Raw genomic sequence first — 20,000 nt, forward strand, 5'->3', positions numbered from 1 at the left:
TGATCCAGCCACGGAGGGTGCTGGCTGGTGGCTCCATAGCTCCATAGCTCCATAGCACCAGAGCTCCATAGCTCCACAGCACCAGAGCTCCATAGCTCCATAGCACCAGAGCTCCATAGCTCCATAGCACCAGAGCTCCATAGCTCCATAGCACCAGAGCTCCATAGCTCCATAGCACCAGAGCTCCATAGCTCCATAGCACCAGAGCTCCATAGCTCCATAGCACCAGAGCTCCATAGCTCCATAGCACCAGAGCTCCATAGCTCCATAGCACCAGAGCTCCATAGCTCCATAGCACCAGAGCTCCATAGCTCCATAGCACCAGAGCTCCATAGCTCCATAGCTCCAGCCTGGGTGGCTGGTGGCTCCATAGCTCCATACTTCCATAGCTCCAGTCAGAGAGTGTGCTAAAATTGCACTAAGTGCGAAAGCCCATTCATTTACAACGGCGTGTCCACAAGGCGGCGACATTTCCCCGTTACCGGTGGCTGCGCGGCGGGTGAGTGACAGAGCTTATCCGAGCGGCTGGAACTCTGCGCCGGCGTGGTCGAGCGTGAGGCCTCGGCCCTTTGGCTGCCTGGTACCTAAAACACTTCCATTGATCCAGCCACGGAGGGTGCTGGCTGGTGGCTCCATAGCTCCATAGCTCCATACCTCCAGAGCTCCAGAGCTCCATAGCACCAGAGCTCCATAGCTCCATAGCACCAGAGCTCCATAGCACCAGAGCTCCATAGCTCCATAGCACCAGAGCTCCATAGCTCCATAGCACCAGAGCTCCATAGCTCCATAGCACCAGAGCTCCATAGCTCCATAGCTCCATAGCACCAGAGCTCCATAGCTCCATAGCACCAGAGCTCCATAGCTCCATAGCACCAGAGCTCCATAGCTCCATAGCACCAGAGCTCCATAGCTCCATAGCACCAGAGCTCCATAGCTCCATAGCTCCATAGCACCAGAGCTCCATAGCTCCATAGCACCAGAGCTCCATAGCTCCATAGCACCAGAGCTCCATAGCTCCATAGCACCAGAGCTCCATAGCTCCATAGCACCAGAGCTCCATAGCTCCATAGCACCAGAGCTCCATAGCTCCATAGCACCAGAGCTCCATAGCTCCATAGCACCAGAGCTCCATAGCTCCATAGCACCAGAGCTCCATAGCTCCATAGCTCCAGGGCTCCATAGCTCCATAGCTCCAGGGCTCCATAGCTCCAGGGCTCCAGGGCTCCATAGCTCCAGGGCTCCATAGCTCCAGGGCTCCAGGGCTCCATAGCTCCATACCTCCAGAGCTCCATACCTCCAGAGCTCCAGAGCTCCATAGCACCAGAGCTCCATGGCTTCAGAGCTCCATAGCACCATAGCTCCATACCTCCAGAGCTCCAGGGCTCCATAGCTCCATAGCTCCATAGCTCCATAGCTCCATACCTCCAGAGCTCCATAGCACCAGAGCTCCATGGCTCCATAGCTCCAGCCTGGGTGGCTGGTGGCTCCATAGCTCCATACTTCCATAGCTCCAGTCAGAGAGTTGGCGAAAATTGCACTAAGTGCGAAAGCCCATTCATTTACAACGGCGTGTCCACAAGGCGGCGACATTTCCCCGTTACCGGTGGCTGCGCGGCGGGTGAGTGACAGAGCTTATCCGAGCGGCTGGAACTCTGCGCCGGCGTGGTCGAGCGGCTGGCCTCGGTAGTTGAGGTACCAGGGGTGGGCCGGGGAGCTCCAGGCGGGTCTTGTGAGAGAGTGAAGCCGAGCGGCTGGAACTCTGGGCCGGCGTGGTTGAGCCACGGAGGGTGCTGGCTGGTGGCTCCATAGCTCCAGAGCTCCAGAGCTCCATACTTCCATAGCTCCATAGCTCCATACTTCCATAGCTCCCGACTTCCATAGCTCCATAGCTCCATACTTCCATAGCTCCATACTTCCATAGCACCAGAGCTCCATAGCTCCATAGCACCAGAGCTCCATAGCTCCATAGCACCAGAGCTCCATAGCTCCATAGCACCAGAGCTCCATAGCTCCAGAGCTCCATAGCTCCAGAGCTCCATAGCTCCATAGCTCCATACTTCCATAGCTCCAGAGCTCCATGGCTCCATACTTCCATAGCTCCAGCCTGGCTGGCTGGTGGCTCCATAGCTCCATACATCCATAGCTCCATAGCTCCCTACTTCCATAGCTCCATAGCTCCATAGCTCCATAGCTCCAGAGCTCCATAGCTCCATAGCTCCATACTTCCATAGCCCCAGAGCTCCATAGCTCCATAGCTCCATAGCTCCAGAGCTCCAGAGCTCCATACTTCCATAGCTCCAGTCAGAGAGTTGGCGAAAATTGCACTAAGTGCGAAAGCCCATTCATTTACAAGGGCGTGTCCACAAGGCGGCGACATTTCCCCGTTACCGGTGGCTGCGCGGCGGGAGAGTGGCAGAGCTCATCCGAGCGGCTGGAACTCTGGGCCGGCCTGGTCGAGCGGCTGGCCTCGGTAGTTGAGGTACCAGGGGTGGGCCGGGGAGCTCCAGGCGGGGCTTGTGAGAGAGTGAAGCCGAGCGGCTGGAACTCTGGGCCGGCGTGGTTGAGCCACGGAGGGTGCTGGCTGGTGGCTCCATAGCTCCAGAGCTCCAGAGCTCCATACTTCCATAGCTCCATAGCTCCATACTTCCATAGCTCCAGACTTCCATAGCTCCATAGCTCCATACTTCCATAGCTCCATAGCTCCATAGCTCCATACTTCCATAGCACCAGAGCTCCATAGCTCCATAGCACCAGAGCTCCATAGCTCCATAGCACCAGAGCTCCATAGCTCCATAGCACCAGAGCTCCATAGCTCCAGAGCTCCATAGCTCCAGAGCTCCATAGCTCCATAGCTCCATACTTCCATAGCTCCAGAGCTCCATGGCTCCATACTTCCATAGCTCCAGCCTGGCTGGCTGGTGGCTCCATAGCTCCATACATCCATAGCTCCATAGCTCCCTACTTCCATAGCTCCATAGCTCCATAGCTCCATAGCTCCAGAGCTCCATAGCTCCATAGCTCCATACTTCCATAGCCCCAGAGCTCCATAGCTCCATAGCTCCATAGCTCCAGAGCTCCAGAGCTCCATACTTCCATAGCTCCAGTCAGAGAGTTGGCGAAAATTGCACTAAGTGCGAAAGCCCATTCATTTACAAGGGCGTGTCCACAAGGCGGCGACATTTCCCCGTTACCGGTGGCTGCGCGGCGGGAGAGTGGCAGAGCTCATCCGAGCGGCTGGAACTCTGGGCCGGCCTGGTCGAGCGGCTGGCCTCGGTAGTTGAGGTACCAGGGGTGGGCCGGGGAGCTCCAGGCGGGGCTTGTGAGAGAGTGAAGCCGAGCGGCTGGAACTCTGGGCCGGCGTGGTTGAGCCACGGAGGGTGCTGGCTGGTGGCTCCATAGCTCCAGAGCTCCAGAGCTCCATACTTCCATAGCTCCATAGCTCCATACTTCCATAGCTCCAGACTTCCATAGCTCCATAGCTCCATACTTCCATAGCTCCATAGCTCCATAGCTCCATACTTCCATAGCACCAGAGCTCCATAGCTCCATAGCACCAGAGCTCCATAGCTCCATAGCACCAGAGCTCCATAGCTCCATAGCACCAGAGCTCCATAGCTCCAGAGCTCCATAGCTCCAGAGCTCCATAGCTCCATAGCTCCATACTTCCATAGCTCCAGAGCTCCATGGCTCCATACTTCCATAGCTCCAGCCTGGCTGGCTGGTGGCTCCATAGCTCCATACATCCATAGCTCCATAGCTCCCTACTTCCATAGCTCCATAGCTCCATAGCTCCATAGCTCCAGAGCTCCATAGCTCCATAGCTCCATACTTCCATAGCCCCAGAGCTCCATAGCTCCATAGCTCCATAGCTCCAGAGCTCCAGAGCTCCATACTTCCATAGCTCCAGTCAGAGAGTTGGCGAAAATTGCACTAAGTGCGAAAGCCCATTCATTTACAAGGGCGTGTCCACAAGGCGGCGACATTTCCCCGTTACCGGTGGCTGCGCGGCGGGAGAGTGGCAGAGCTCATCCGAGCGGCTGGAACTCTGGGCCGGCCTGGTCGAGCGGCTGGCCTCGGTAGGTGAGGTACCAGGGGTGGGCCGGGGAGCTCCAGGCGGGGCTTGTGAGAGAGTGAAGCCGAGCGGCTGGAACTCTGGGCCGGCGTGGTTGAGCCACGGAGGGTGCTGGCTGGTGGCTCCATAGCTCCAGAGCTCCAGAGCTCCATACTTCCATAGCTCCATAGCTCCATACTTCCATAGCTCCAGACTTCCATAGCTCCATAGCTCCATACTTCCATAGCTCCATAGCTCCATAGCTCCATACTTCCATAGCACCAGAGCTCCATAGCTCCATAGCACCAGAGCTCCATAGCTCCATAGCACCAGAGCTCCATAGCTCCATAGCACCAGAGCTCCATAGCTCCAGAGCTCCATAGCTCCAGAGCTCCATAGCTCCATAGCTCCATACTTCCATAGCTCCAGAGCTCCATGGCTCCATACTTCCATAGCTCCAGCCTGGCTGGCTGGTGGCTCCATAGCTCCATACATCCATAGCTCCATAGCTCCCTACTTCCATAGCTCCATAGCTCCATAGCTCCAGAGCTCCAGAGCTCCATAGCTCCATAGCTCCATACTTCCATAGCCCCAGAGCTCCATAGCTCCATAGCTCCATAGCTCCAGAGCTCCAGAGCTCCATACTTCCATAGCTCCAGTCAGAGAGTTGGCGAAAATTGCACTAAGTGCGAAAGCCCATTCATTTACAAGGGCGTGTCCACAAGGCGGCGACATTTCCCCGTTACCGGTGGCTGCGCGGCGGGAGAGTGGCAGAGCTCATCCGAGCGGCTGGAACTCTGGGCCGGCCTGGTCGAGCGGCTGGCCTCGGTAGGTGAGGTACCAGGGGCGGGCTGGCGAGCTCCAGGCGGGGCTTGTGAGAGAGTGAAGCCGAGCGGCTGGAACTCTGGGCCGGCGTGGTCGAGCGGCTGGCCTCGGTAGTTGAGGTACCAGGGGCGGGCTGGGGAGCTCCAGGCGGGGCTTGTGAGAGAGTGAAGCCGAGCGGCTGGAACTCTGGGCCGGCGTGGTTGAGCCACGGAGGGTGCTGGCTGGTGGCTCCATAGCTCCATAGCTCCATAGCTCCATAGCTCCATACTTCCATAGCTCCATACTTCCATAGCTCCAGACTTCCATAGCTCCATAGCTCCATAGCTCCAGAGCTCCAGAGCTCCATAACTCCATACTTCCATAGATCCATAGCTCCATAGCTCCATACTTCCATAGCTCCATACTTCCATAGCTCCAGAGCTCCAGAGCCCCAGAGCTCCATAGCTCCAGAGCTCCAGCGCTCCATACTTCCATAGCTCCAGAGCTCCATAGCTCCATAGCTCCATAGCTCCAGAGCTCCATAGCACCATACCTCCATACCTCCAGAGCTCCATAGCTCCATAGCTCCATACTTCCATAGCTCCATAGCTCCATACTTCCATACTTCCATAGCTCCAGAGCTCCATAGCTCCATACTTCCATAGCTCCATAGCTCCATAGCTCCATAGCCCCAGAGCTCCATAGCTCCATAGCTCCATAGCTCCAGAGCTCCAGAGCTCCATAGCTCCAGAGCTCCAGCCTGTCTGGTGGCTCCATAGCTCCATAGCTCCATACTTGCAGCCACGGAGCTGGCGAAAATTGCACTAAGTGCGAAAGCCCATTCATTTACAACGGCGTGTCCACAAGGCGGCGACATTTCCCCGTTACCGGTGGCTGCTTAGCGGGAGAGTGACAGAGCTTATCCGAGCGGCTGGAACTCTGGGCCGGCCTGGTCGAGCGGCTGGCCTCGGTAGTTGAGGTACCAGGGGTGGGCTGGGGAGCTCCAGGCGGGGCTTTTGAGAGAGTGAAGCCGAGCGGCTGGAACTCTGGGCCGGCGTGGTTGAGCCACGGAGGGTGCTGGCTGGTGGCTCCATAGCTCCAGAGCTCCAGAGCTCCATAGCTCCATACTTCCATAGCTCCATAACTCCATACTTCCATAGCTCCATACTTCCATAGCCCCAGAGCTCCATAGCTCCATACTTCCATAGCTCCAGAGCTCCATAGCTCCATACTTCCTTAGCTCCATAGCTCCAGAGCTCCAAAGCTCCATAGCTCCATACTTCCATAGCTCCAGAGCTCCATGGCTCCATACTTCCATAGCTCCAGCCTGGCTGGCTGGTGGCTCCATAGCTCCATACATCCATAGCTCCATAGCTCCATACTTCCATAGCTCCAGAGCTCCATAGCTCCATAGCTCCATAGCTCCAGGGCTCCAGGGCTCCATAGCTCCATACCTCCAGAGCTCCATACCTCCAGAGCTCCAGAGCTCCATAGCACCAGAGCTCCATGGCTTCAGAGCTCCATAGCACCATAGCTCCATACCTCCAGAGCTCCAGGGCTCCATAGCTCCATAGCTCCATAGCTCCATAGCTCCATACCTCCAGAGCTCCATAGCACCAGAGCTCCATGGCTCCATAGCTCCAGCCTGGGTGGCTGGTGGCTCCATAGCTCCATACTTCCATAGCTCCAGTCAGAGAGTTGGCGAAAATTGCACTAAGTGCGAAAGCCCATTCATTTACAACGGCGTGTCCGCCAGGCGGCGACATTTCCCCGTTACCGGTGGCTGCGCGGCGGGTGAGTGACAGAGCTTATCCGAGCGGCTGGAACTCTGCGCCGGCGTGGTCGAGCGGCTGGCCTCGGTAGTTGAGGTACCAGGGGTGGGGCGGGGAGCTCCAGGCGGGTCTTGTGAGAGAGTGAAGCCGAGCGGCTGGAACTCTCGGCCGGCCTGGTCGAGCGGCTGGCCTCGGTAGTTGAGGTACCAGGGGCGGGCTGGGGAGCTCCAGGCGGGGCTTGTGAGAGAGTGAAGCCGAGCGGCTGGAACTCTGGGCCGGCCTGGTCGAGCGGCTGGCCTCGGTAGTTGAGGTACCAGGGGTGGGCTGGGGAGCTCCAGGCGGGGCTTGTGAGAGAGTGTAGCCGAGCGGCTGGAACTCTGGGCCGGCGTGGTTGAGCAGCATGCCCGCGGAGGTGGCTCTTCCATAGGCAGGGAGGGTGCTGGAGCTCCACACTTCCATAGGCAGGGAGGGTGCTGGAGCTCCACACTTCCATAGGCAGGGAGGGTGCTGGAGCTCCACACTTCCATAGGCAGGGAGGGTGCTGGAGCTCCACACTTCCATAGGCAGGGAGGGTGCTGGAGCTCCACACTTCCATAGGCAGGGAGGGTGCTGGAGCTCCACACTTCCATAGGCAGGGAGGGTGCTGGAGCTCCACACTTCCATAGGCAGGGAGGGTGCTGGAGCTCCACACTTCCATAGGCAGGGAGGGTGCTGGAGCTCCACACTTCCATAGGCAGGGAGGGTGCTGGAGCTCCACACTTCCATAGGCAGGGAGGGTGCTGGAGCTCCACACTTCCATAGGCAGGGAGGGTGCTGGAGCTCCACACTTCCATAGGCAGGGAGGGTGCTGGAGCTCCACACTTCCATAGGCAGGGAGGGTGCTGGAGCTCCACACTTCCATAGGCAGGGAGGGTGCTGGAGCTCCACACTTCCATAGGCAGGGAGGGTGCTGGAGCTCCACACTTCCATAGGCAGGGAGGGTGCTGGAGCTCCACACTTCCATAGGCAGGGAGGGTGCTGGAGCTCCACACTTCCATAGGCAGGGAGGGTGCTGGAGCTCCACACTTCCATAGGCAGGGAGGGTGCTGGAGCTCCACACTTCCATAGGCAGGGAGGGTGCTGGAGCTCCACACTTCCATAGGCAGGGAGGGTGCTGGAGCTCCACACTTCCATAGGCAGGGAGGGTGCTGGAGCTCCACACTTCCATAGGCAGGGAGGGTGCTGGAGCTCCACACTTCCATAGGCAGGGAGGGTGCTGGAGCTCCACACTTCCATAGGCAGGGAGGGTGCTGGAGCTCCACACTTCCATAGGCAGGGAGGGTGCTGGAGCTCCACACTTCCATAGGCAGGGAGGGTGCTGGAGCTCCACACTTCCATAGGCAGGGAGGGTGCTGGAGCTCCACACTTCCATAGGCAGGGAGGGTGCTGGAGCTCCACACTTCCATAGGCAGGGAGGGTGCTGGAGCTCCACACTTCCATAGGCAGGGAGGGTGCTGGAGCTCCACACTTCCATAGGCAGGGAGGGTGCTGGAGCTCCACACTTCCATAGGCAGGGAGGGTGCTGGAGCTCCACACTTCCATAGGCAGGGAGGGTGCTGGAGCTCCACACTTCCATAGGCAGGGAGGGTGCTGGAGCTCCACACTTCCATAGGCAGGGAGGGTGCTGGAGCTCCACACTTCCATAGGCAGGGAGGGTGCTGGAGCTCCACACTTCCATAGGCAGGGAGGGTGCTGGAGCTCCACACTTCCATAGGCAGGGAGGGTGCTGGAGCTCCACACTTCCATAGGCAGGGAGGGTGCTGGAGCTCCACACTTCCATAGGCAGGGAGGGTGCTGGAGCTCCACACTTCCATAGGCAGGGAGGGTGCTGGAGCTCCACACTTCCATAGGCAGGGAGGGTGCTGGAGCTCCACACTTCCATAGGCAGGGAGGGTGCTGGAGCTCCACACTTCCATAGGCAGGGAGGGTGCTGGCACATCCACACTTCCAGCCACGGAGCATGCTGGCACTTCCACCTTGCTTGCTAAGTCGGCGTGATCTTGCCCAAAAAGTCCCTCCTCACCTCCAGCTGGAAGTGGAAAAAAATCCTCCACCTGCTTGGCCGAGGTTCTGGAAGCCAGCAGCTCGCAGAATGTTGCCAAAGTTTCACTGGAAGGAAAAGAAAAGAGAAGACCGAGTGCGCATTTCACCTACCGCCGAATGTCCACAAGAGGGAAGTGTCACTCCGTCGCAGAATCTGCGCCGACGCACTCGGCACCCTTCGAATTTATGGTGCCGGTGCGGGTGTTCTGGGTGCAAAAAGGCCGCCCAAGTGGTAGAAAAAAATCAGACTTCGTCTCTTAGGTCGAAATTAATGCCAAGTTTTGAAATGCACTGGCAGGGGTGGACCAGGGCCCGTTAGAAGTGCTTAGCCGAGGTCCTGGAAGCCTAACCCGGCGTGATCTTGTGCAAAAAGCCGCTGCTGAGCTCCAGCTGGAAGTGTAAAAAGAACCGGGCTGGATCAAAAAAAGAACCGGGCGGCCCTTTAAAATTGCTTAGCCGAGGTCCTGGAACCCTAACCCGGCGTGATCTTGTGCAAAAAGCCGCTGCTGAGCTCCAGCTGGAAGTGTAAAAAGAACCGGGCTGGTTCAAAAAAAGAACCGGGCGACCCGTTAGAAGTGCTTAGCCGAGGTCCTGGAAGCCTAACCCGGCGTGATCTTGTGCAAAAAGCCGCTGCTGAGCTCCAGCTGGAAGTGGAAAAAGAACCGGGCTGGATCAAAAAAGAACCGGGCGACCCGTTAAAATTGCTTAGCCGAGGTCCTGGAAGCCTAACACGGCGTGATCTTGTGCAAAAAGCCGCTCCCGAGCTCCAGCTGGAAGTGTAAAAAGAACCAGGCTGGATAAAAAAAAGAACCGGGCTGGATAAAAAAAAAGAACCGGGCGGCCCGTTAAAATTGCTTAGCCGAGGTCCTGGAAGCCTAACCCGGCGTGATCTTGTGCAAAAAGCCGCTCCCGAGCTCCAGCTGGAAGTGTAAAAAGAACCGGGCTGGATCAAAAAAGAACCGGGCGACCCGTTAAAATTGCTTAGCCGAGGTCCTGGAAGCCTAACACGGCGTGTTCTTGTGCAAAAAGCCGCTCCCAAGCTCCAGCTGGAAGTGTAAAAAGAACCGGGCTGGATAAAAAAAAGAACCGGGCTGGATCAAAAAAGAACCGGGCGACCCGTTAAAATTGCTTAGCCGAGGTCCTGGAAGCCTAACACGGCGTGATCTTGTGCAAAAAGCCGCTCCCGAGCTCCAGCTGGAAGTGTAAAAAGAACCGGGCTGGATAAAAAAAGAACCGGGCTGGATAAAAAAAAGAACCGGGCGACCCGTTAAAATTGCTTAGCCGAGGTCCTGGAAGCCTAACACGGCGTGTTCTTGTGCAAAAAGCCGCTCCCGAGCTCCAGCTGGAAGTGTAAAAAGAACCAGGCTGGATAAAAAAAAGAACCGGGCTGGATCAAAAAAGAACCGGGCGACCCGTTAAAATTGCTTAGCCGAGGTCCTGGAAGCCTAACACGGCGTGATCTTGTGCAAAAAGCCGCTCCCGAGCTCCAGCTGGAAGTGTAAAAAGAACCGGGCTGGATAAAAAAAGAACCGGGCTGGATAAAAAAAAGAACCGGGCGACCCGTTAAAATTGCTTAGCCGAGGTCCTGGAAGCCTAACACGGCGTGATCTTGTGCAAAAAGCCGCTCCCGAGCTCCAGCTGGAAGTGTAAAAAGAACCAGGCTGGATAAAAAAAAGAACCGGGCTGGATCAAAAAAGAACCGGGCGACCCGTTAAAATTGCTTAGCCGAGGTCCTGGAAGCCTAACACGGCGTGTTCTTGTGCAAAAAGCCGCTCCCGAGCTCCAGCTGGAAGTGTAAAAAGAACCAGGCTGGATAAAAAAAAGAACCGGGCTGGTTCAAAAAAGAACCGGGCAACCCGTTAAAATTGCTTAGCCGAGGTCCTGGAAGCCTAACACGGCGTGTTCTTGTGCAAAAAGCCGCTCCCGAGCTCCAGCTGGAAGTGTAAAAAGAACCAGGCTGGATAAAAAAAAGAACCGGGCTGGATCAAAAAAGAACCGGGCGACCCGTTAAAATTGCTTAGCCGAGGTCCTGGAAGCCTAACACGGCGTGATCTTGTGCAAAAAGCCGCTCCCGAGCTCCAGCTGGAAGTGTAAAAAGAACCGGGCTGGATAAAAAAAAGAACCGGGCTGGATAAAAAAAAGAACCGGGCGACCCGTTAAAATTGCTTAGCCGAGGTCCTGGAAGCCTAACACGGCGTGATCTTGTGCAAAAAGCCGCTCCCGAGCTCCAGCTGGAAGTGTAAAAAGAACCAGGCTGGATAAAAAAAAGAACCGGGCTGGATCAAAAAAGAACCGGGCGACCCGTTAAAATTGCTTAGCCGAGGTCCTGGAAGCCTAACACGGCGTGTTCTTGTGCAAAAAGCCGCTCCCGAGCTCCAGCTGGAAGTGTAAAAAGAACCAGGCTGGATAAAAAAAAGAACCGGGCTGGTTCAAAAAAGAACCGGGCAACCCGTTAAAATTGCTTAGCCGAGGTCCTGGAAGCCTAACACGGCGTGTTCTTGTGCAAAAAGCCGCTCCCGAGCTCCAGCTGGAAGTGTAAAAAGAACCAGGCTGGATAAAAAAAAGAACCGGGCTGGATCAAAAAAGAACCGGGCGACCCGTTAAAATTGCTTAGCCGAGGTCCTGGAAGCCTAACACGGCGTGATCTTGTGCAAAAAGCCGCTCCCGAGCTCCAGCTGGAAGTGTAAAAAGAACCGGGCTGGATAAAAAAAGAACCGGGCTGGATAAAAAAAAAGAACCGGGCGACCCGTTAAAATTGCTTAGCCGAGGTCCTGGAAGCCTAACACGGCGTGATCTTGTGCAAAAAGCCGCTCCCGAGCTCCAGCTGGAAGTGTAAAAAGAACCAGGCTGGATAAAAAAAAGAACCGGGCTGGATCAAAAAAGAACCGGGCGACCCGTTAAAATTGCTTAGCCGAGGTCCTGGAAGCCTAACACGGCGTGTTCTTGTGCAAAAAGCCGCTCCCGAGCTCCAGCTGGAAGTGTAAAAAGAACCAGGCTGGATAAAAAAAAGAACCGGGCTGGATCAAAAAAGAACCGGGCGACCCGTTAAAATTGCTTAGCCGAGGTCCTGGAAGCCTAACACGGCGTGTTCTTGTGCAAAAAGCCGCTCCCGAGCTCCAGCTGGAAGTGTAAAAAGAACCAGGCTGGATAAAAAAAAGAACCGGGCTGGATCAAAAAAGAACCGGGCGACCCGTTAAAATTGCTTAGCTGAGGTCCTGGAAGCCTAACACGGCGTGATCTTGTGCAAAAAGCCGCTCCCGAGCTCCAGCTGGAAGTGTAAAAAGAACCGGGCTGGATAAAAAAAAAGAACCGGGCTGGTTCAAAAAAGAACCGGGCAACCCGTTAAAATTGCTTAGCCGAGGTCCTGGAAGCCTAACCCGGCGTGATCTTGCCCGAAAGTCGGCCTCTATACTTCCATTTTAGGTACCAGGGGCTATTAGTGTACTTGGTCCCACTAGTCAGTGTACTCATCCAGTTACCCCCCGTTTTCCAAAACACCATCGGCACGTATAAGGGGGGGACTCTTGAGAGAGATGAGGTATATGGCAGCGCAACACCAATCCGCTCCGCGCTGGTTCCCATGTCGGCTACGGATGAATAAAACCAGCCTGTCCCCCCTGGAGCTCACGAGACACGGAATTTTTTCTAAGTGCCAACGGCTCTTCCGAGCAAACGTGTCCGCTCCGGCTGGTTCCCCCGTCGGCCTCGAATGACGAAAAATGCCGGTCTCCGCCCGGAGCTCATGACAAACGAAAAATTTTCTAAGTGCCAACGGCACTAGCGAGCGAATGTGTCCGCTCGGCGCTGGTTCCCGGGTCGAACCCGGAAGACGAAAAACGCCGCTCTCCGCCCGGAGCTCATGACAAACGAAAAATTTTCTAAGTGCCAACGGCACTAGCGAGCGAATGTGTCCGCTCGGCGCTGGTTCCCGGGTCGAACCCGGAAGACGAAAAACGCCGCTCTCCGCCCGGAGCTCATGACAAACGAAAAATTTTCTAAGTGCCAACGGCACTAGCGAGCGAATGTGTCCGCTCGGCGCTGGTTCCCGGGTCGAACCCGGAAGACGAAAAACGCCGCTCTCCGCCCGGAGCTCATGACAAACGAAAAATTTTCTAAGTGCCAACGGCACTAGCGAGCGAATGTGTCCGCTCGGCGCTGGTTCCCGGGTCGAACCCGGAAGACGAAAAACGCCGCTCTCCGCCCGGAGCTCATGACAAACGAAAAATTTTCTAAGTGCCAACGGCACTAGCGAGCGAATGTGTCCGCTCGGCGCTGGTTCCCGGGTCGAACCCGGAAGACGAAAAACGCCGCTCTCCGCCCGGAGCTCATGACAAACGAAAAATTTTCTAAGTGCCAACGGCACTAGCGAGCGAATGTGTCCGCTCGGCGCTGGTTCCCGGGTCGAACCCGGAAGACGAAAAACGCCGCTCTCCGCCCGGAGCTCATGACAAACGAAAAATTTTCTAAGTGCCAACGGCACTAGCGAGCGAATGTGTCCGCTCGGCGCTGGTTCCCGGGTCGAACCCGGAAGACAAAAAACGCCGGTCTCCGCCCGGAGCTCATGACAAACGAAAAATTTTCTAAGTGCCAACGGCACTAGCGAGCGAATGTGTCCGCTCGGCGCTGGTTCCCGGGTCGAACCCGGAAGACGAAAAACGCCGCTCTCCGCCCGGAGCTCATGACAAACGAAAAATTTTCTAAGTGCCAACGGCACTTGCGAGCGAATGTGTCCGCTCGGCGCTGGTTCCCGGGTCGGACCCGGAAGACGAAAAACGCCGGTCTCCGCCCGGAGCTCATGACAAACGAAAAATTTTCTAAGTGCCAACGGCACTAGCGAGCGAATGTGTCCGCTCGGCGCTGGTTCCCGGGTCGGACCCGGAAGACGAAAAACGCCGGTCCTCGCCTGGAGGTCCCAGCAAAATCGGCGAAAAAACGACTAAGTGTCAACTTTCGAAAAAACGACTAAGTGCCCACGGCTCTGCGGGGCTTGTGAGTCCGCCCCGCGCCGGTTCGGTGGTCGGCCTCAAAAAGCAAAAAATCAGCCTCTCTCCCTGGAGCTCACCTCGAGGTACCAGGGGGTGAGGTACCCGGGCTAAGGTGCAGTACCTTTTTTGGTCTTCAGGTGCGCCAGAGTACAATGAAATGGTCCCAGTAGTCAGTGTACTCATCGACTTTCCCCCCGTTTTCCAAAGCACCTCGTTTACGAGTATGGAGGAGATGGTGCTGGTCTCCCCACGGCGTCGGACACGCCGTCCTCGACAGCACAAGGTCGGATAGAAGACCTGGAAAGCGCCGTGGCACGCGCTGGAGGTGGGCACTTTGGCGAAAAAACGACTAAGTGTCAACTTTCGAAAAAACGACTAAGTGTCAACTTTCGAAAAAACGGCTAAGTGTCAACTTTCGAAAAAACGACTAAGTGTCACCTCTCTGAAAAAATGGCAAAGTGTCGCCTCTCTGAAATTTTTCTAAGTGCCCACGGCTCTGCGGGCTCGTGCATCCGAGCCGCGCCGGTTCTGCAACCGGCCTAGAATGACGAAAAATAACGGTCTCCTCCTGGAGCTCACAGCCAATTGTGGCGAAAAAGTGGCAAAGTGCCCACGGCCCTGCCGAGCTTTGGCGTCCGCTCAGCGCCGGTGCCGCAGTCGGCCTCGAATGACGAAAAATGACGGTCTCCTCCTGGAGCTCACAGCCAACTTGGCAAAAAGTTTCTAAGTGCCCACGGCCCTGCCGAGCTTTGGCGTCCGCCCAGCGCCGGTTCCGCAGTCGGCCTCGAATGACGAAAAATAACGGTCTCCTCCTGGAGCTCACAGCCAACTTGGCAAAAAGTTTCTAAGTGCCCACGGCCCTGCCGAGCTTTGGCGTCCGCTCAGCGCCGGTGCCGCAGTCGGCCTCGAATGACGAAAAATGACGGTCTCCTCCTGGAGCTCACAGCCAACTTGGCAAAAAGTTTCTAAGTGCCCACGGCCCTGCCGAGCTTTGGCGTCCGCCCAGCGCCGGTTCCGCAGTCGGCCTCGAATGACGAAAAATAACGGTCTCCTCCTGGAGCTCACAGCCAACTTGGCAAAAAGTTTCTAAGTGCCCACGGCCCTGCCGAACTTTGGCGTCCGCTCAGCGCCGGTTCCGCAGTCGGCCTCGAATGACGAAAAATAACGGTCTCCTCCTGGAGCTCACAGCCAACTTGGCAAAAAGTTTCTAAGTGCCCACGGCCCTGCCGAACTTTGGCGTCCGCTCAGCGCCGGTTCCGCAGTCGGCCTCGAATGACGAAAAATAACGGTCTCCTCCTGGAGCTCACAGCCAACTTGGCAAAAAGTTTCTAAGTGCCCACGGCCCTGCCGAGCTTTGGCGTCCGCCCAGCGCCGGTTCCGCAGTCGGCCTCGAATGACGAAAAATAACGGTCTCCTCCTGGAGCTCACAGCCAACTTGGCAAAAAGTTTCTAAGTGCCCACGGCCCTGCCGAGCTTTGGCGTCCGCCCAGCGCCGGTTCCGCAGTCGGCCTCGAATGACGAAAAATAACGGTCTCCTCCTGGAGCTCACAGCCAACTTGGCAAAAAGTTTCTAAGTGTCACATCTCTGAAAAAACGACTAAGTGTCAACTTTCGAAAAAACGGCTAAGTGTCAACTTTCGAAAAAACGGCAAAGTGTCACATCTCTGAAAAAACGGCTAAGTGTCGACTTTCGAAAAAACGGCTAAGTGTCAACTTTCGAAAAAACGGCAAAGTGTCACATCTCTGAAAAAACGGCTAAGTGTCACATCTCTGAAAAAACGGCTAAGTGTCACATCTCTGAAAAAACGGCTAAGTGTCGCCTCTCTGAAAAAACGGCAAAGTGTCAACTTTCGAAAAAACGACAGAGTGTCGCCTCTCTGAAAAAACGACTAAGTGTCGACTCTGAGAAAATGGCAAAGTGCCCACGGCTCTGCGGGCTCGTGCATCCGACCCGCGCCGGTTCCCCAGCCGGCCTGAAATAAGGCAAAACCAGCCTCTCCGCCTGGAGCTCAGAGCCAACTTGGCGAATATTTTCTAAGTGCCCACGGCTCTGCGTGGCTACGGCGTCTGCCCAGCGCCGGTTCCTGGGTCGAACCCCGAGGACGAGGAATGCCGGTCTCCGCCTGGAGGTCCCAGCTTAATCGGCGAAAATTTTCTAAGTGCCCACGGCTCTGCCGGGCTCGTGCATCCGACCCGCGCCGGTTCCCCAGCCGGCCTGAAATAAGGCAAAACCAGGCTCTCCCCCTGGAGCTCAGAGCCAATTGTGGCGAAAAAACGACTAAGTGTCAACTTTCGAAAAAACGACTAAGTGTCAACTTTCCAAAAAAACGGCTAAGTGTCGACTTTCGAAAAAACGGCTAAGTGTCAACTTTCGAAAAAACGACTAAGTGTCGCCTCTGAAAAAACGACTAAGTGTCGCCTCTCTGAAAAAACGACTAAGTGCCCACGGCTCTGCGGGGCTTGTGAGTCCGCCCCGCGCCGGTTCGGCGGTCGGCCTCAAAAAGCGAAAAATCAGCCTCTCTCCCTGGAGCTCACCAAAAATTTGTCGAAATTTTTCTAAGTTCTCCTCGAGGTACCAGGGGGTGAGGTACCCGGGCTAAGGTGCAGTACCTTTTTTGGTCTTCAGGTGCGCCAGAGTACAATGAAATGGTCCCAGTAGTCAGTGTACTCATCGACTTTCCCCCCGTTTTCCAAAGCACCCCGTTTACGAGTATGGAGGAGATGGTGCTGGTCTCCCCACGGCGTCGGACACGCCGTCCTCGACAGCACAAGGTCGGATAGAAGACCTGAAAAGCGCCGTGGCACGCGCTGGAGGTGTCACTGTGGCGAAAAAGTGACTAAGTGTCAACTTTCGAAAAAACGGCTAAGTGTCAACTTTCGAAAAAACGGCTAAGTGTCAACTTTCGAAAAAACGGCTAAGTGTCAACTTTCGAAAAAACGACTAAGTGTCGCCTCTCTGAAAAAACGGCAAAGTGTCAACTTTCGAAAAAACGACTAAGTGTCAACTTTCGAAAAAACGACTAAGTGTCACCTCTCTGAAAAAATGGCAAAGTGTCAACTGCGAATGTGGTGGTGCATGGAAGGAAGTGGAGGACGGCCGCCTCCTTAAACACAGGCCGAAGAGGAGCGTCAGGGCCGGCTCCTTAAACACGGACCGAGTGTCGCCCTTAACACAGACCAAGCGGAGGACGGCCGCCTCCCTAAATACAGGCCGAACCGGAGCGCGAGGGCCGCTCCTTAAACATGGACCGAGTGTCGCCCTTAACACGGACCAAGGGGAGGACGGCCGCCTCCTTAAACACAGGCCGGAGAGGAGCGTCAGGGCCAGGCTCCTCAAACATGGACCGAGTGTCGCCCTTAACACGGACCAAGGGGAGGACGGCCGCCTCCTTAAACACAGGCCGGAGAGGAGCGTCAGGGCCAGGCTCCTCAAACATGGACCGAGTGTCGCCCTTAACACGGACCAAGGGGAGGACGGCCGCCTCCTTAAACACAGGCCGGAGAGGAGCGTCAGGGCCAGGCTCCTCAAACATGGACCGAGTGTCGCCCTTAACACGGACCAAGGGGAGGACGGCCGCCTCCTTAAACACAGGCCGGAGAGGAGCGTCAGGGCCAGGCTCCTCAAACATGGACAGAGTGTCGCCCTTAACACAGACCAAGCGGAGGACGGCCGCCTCCCTAAATACAGGCCGAACCGGAGCGCGAGTGTCGCTCCTTAAACACGGACCGAGTGGAGGACGGCCGCCTCCTTAAACACAGGCCGAACAAAATGACACAAAGTGTCAACTGCGAATGTTGTCCATCCAAGGAAGGAGCGTGATGCCCGGCCGGCTCCTTAAACACAGGCCGAGAGTCGCCCCGGACGGTCCGCCTCGCGGCGCCCGTCTGCTCGGATAAAATGACACAAAGTGTCAACTACGAATGTTGTCCATCCAAGGAGGGAGCGTGATGCCCGGCCGGCTCCGAAAACACAGGCCGAGAGTCGCCCCGGACGGTCCGCCTCGCGGCGCCCGTCTGCTCGGATAAAATGACACAAAGTGTCAACTGCGAATGTTGTCCATCCAAGGAAGGAGCGTGATGCCCGGCCGGCTCCTTAAACACAGGCCGAGAGTCGCCCCGGACGGTCCGCCTCGCGGCGCCCGCCCGCTCGGATAAAATGACACAAAGTGTCAACTACGAATGTTGTCCATCCAAGGAGGGAGCGTGAGGCCCGGCCGGCTCCGAAAACACAGGCCGAGAGTCGCCCCGGACGGTCCGCCTCGCGGCGCCCGCCCGCTCGGATAAAATGACACAAAGTGTCAACTACGAATGTTGTCCATCCAAGGAGGGAGCGTGAGGCCCGGCCGGCTCCGAAAACACAGGCCGAGAGTCGCCCCGGACGGTCCGCCTCTCGAGGCGCCCGCCCGCTCGGATAAAATGACACAAAGTGTCAACTACGAATGTTGTCCATCCAAGGAGGGAGCGTGATGCCCGGCCGGCTCCGAAAACACAGGCCGAGATTCGACCCCGGACGGGCCGTCTTCTCCCGGCGCCCGCCCGCGTACGCCCCCCATCCCCGGTCGCCCGTCTGCTCCCGGCGGGCCTCCGAGTACCCCCTCACCCAACTGACCGACTGGCACTCATGACCCGCCTTGGTAGGGCCTCCATCGGCCTCGGCTCGTCCGACGTCGGGTGGACGGTTCCTACCCACTGCGGGTCGCACTCTAGCGCCCCGGCCGCCGCGTGAGCGTGCGCTCCCCGCGCCGCCCCGCAGGCCCCGGCGCGACCGTACTGCGGCGAGACCGAGACGACCCGGTTTGGCATCCATCCCACCTAGCCACGATCCACGGAGGCCGAGCGAGCGGCTGAGTGTCGGGCGCCGCGCGTGCGAGCGTCCGCCGGCCGCGCCGGTCCTTCCGCGAATGTCGTTTCTCAAACCCTCCGGCTTGATAGCGGCGGCACCACGGGAAGCCGTCCACACACACCGTCCGACCTCTATCCGAAAAGCCTTCCCGACCAACCGCGGTCGCGGGGGCGTCTGTCGCTCCGCATCGGGGGGGCGTATGGCTTCCGCGCTACGCGCTGCGGGCTCGGGGGGGCCGCAACGGCTGAGTCTGACTCGGCCGGGGCGCAGCTTCCCTCCCGGCAGTCAGCAATAGTGCCGATCGCGCCTGCCACCAGCCCCCTCCCCGACGGGTTCGTCGGCGCCGGCTGGCCGCCGTCCGCCTTCGTTCCCCGAGGGTTCCCAACCAGCGCCGATCCAACTCCGCATCCTGGCCGCACGCAGTGCGTGCCTCGCGCGGGTAAGTCGCCGGCGCAGCGCCGCAGCTCCCGACCCCCGCGTACGGGAATAGTTGAGGGCCTCAGCGGGCCGCACCGACCGAGTCCGACTCGGGCCGGGGCGCAGATTCCCGCTTGGGTGACCGAACGTTCTCTGCTCGGGCCGGAGGGCCGACGCCCGTCCCCCCCCCCGTCGTCCCCCACGGACCGCCTCCGAGGCCACTTCGCACGGCTCATCCTCGGCTCCCTACCAATGCTTAATCGATGGGGCCGCCCGGCCGGATTCGCGCCACCCTGTCCACCGCGAGTCTCCCCAGACTAACCCGAGTTACCGCCCAGCTCGCCTAACCTTGCACTCGCTCTGCCAAACGGTCGTGTAGTCGGCGGGCCGTCCTACGGGTCGCCCTCCCTCCCCAAACGCGCGGCGGGATAGCGGCAAGGCGGCGGCGGCGGCCAGCGGCGTCGGGGCGCTCGCACCGGAGAAGAGGCGTCTTACGAGGCCGGGCGCAGCTCCCTCTCGTTTACTTGCTGAGTAGCGGCGCTCGAAGGTTCCGCGGCGAGCGCGGCTCATCCCATTGAATGTCCCTGCACCAGGCTCCATCGAAGGGCCGCCCGGCCGGATTCGCACCCCCCTGTCCACCGCGAAGTCCCCTCGACTAACCCGAGTTACCGCCCAGTTCGCCTAACCTTGCATCGCCCCGCCAAACGAGCGAGTTGTCGGCCGTCCTGCGGGTCGCCACCGGCCCCAAACGTGCGGAGGGATAGCGGCAAGGCGGCGGCGGCGGCCAGCGGCGTCGGGGTCGACCTAGCACCGGAGAAGAGGTGTCTTACGAGGCCGGGCGCAGCTCCTCTCGTTTAGGGGTCCGCGAGGGTCGCATTCGAGGTTCCGCGTCCTCGGCTTCGGCTGCGCCGGGTCCAGCCCGATCCATCTCACCCCGCGGCAGCGTCAGACCACCTAGAGCCCCCGCGAACCGCGGCCGGCGTCCGGAAAACAGTCGCGCGAGCCCCCGCTCCGGCGGGCCGGCGAGCGAGAGGCGCTACCCAGCC

This window comes from Syngnathus leptorhynchus, unplaced genomic scaffold, assembly GCF_054491065.1.
Source record: "Syngnathus leptorhynchus isolate UIUO unplaced genomic scaffold, UIUO_Slep HiC_scaffold_180, whole genome shotgun sequence".
Classification (NCBI taxonomy): domain Eukaryota; kingdom Metazoa; phylum Chordata; class Actinopteri; order Syngnathiformes; family Syngnathidae; genus Syngnathus; species Syngnathus leptorhynchus.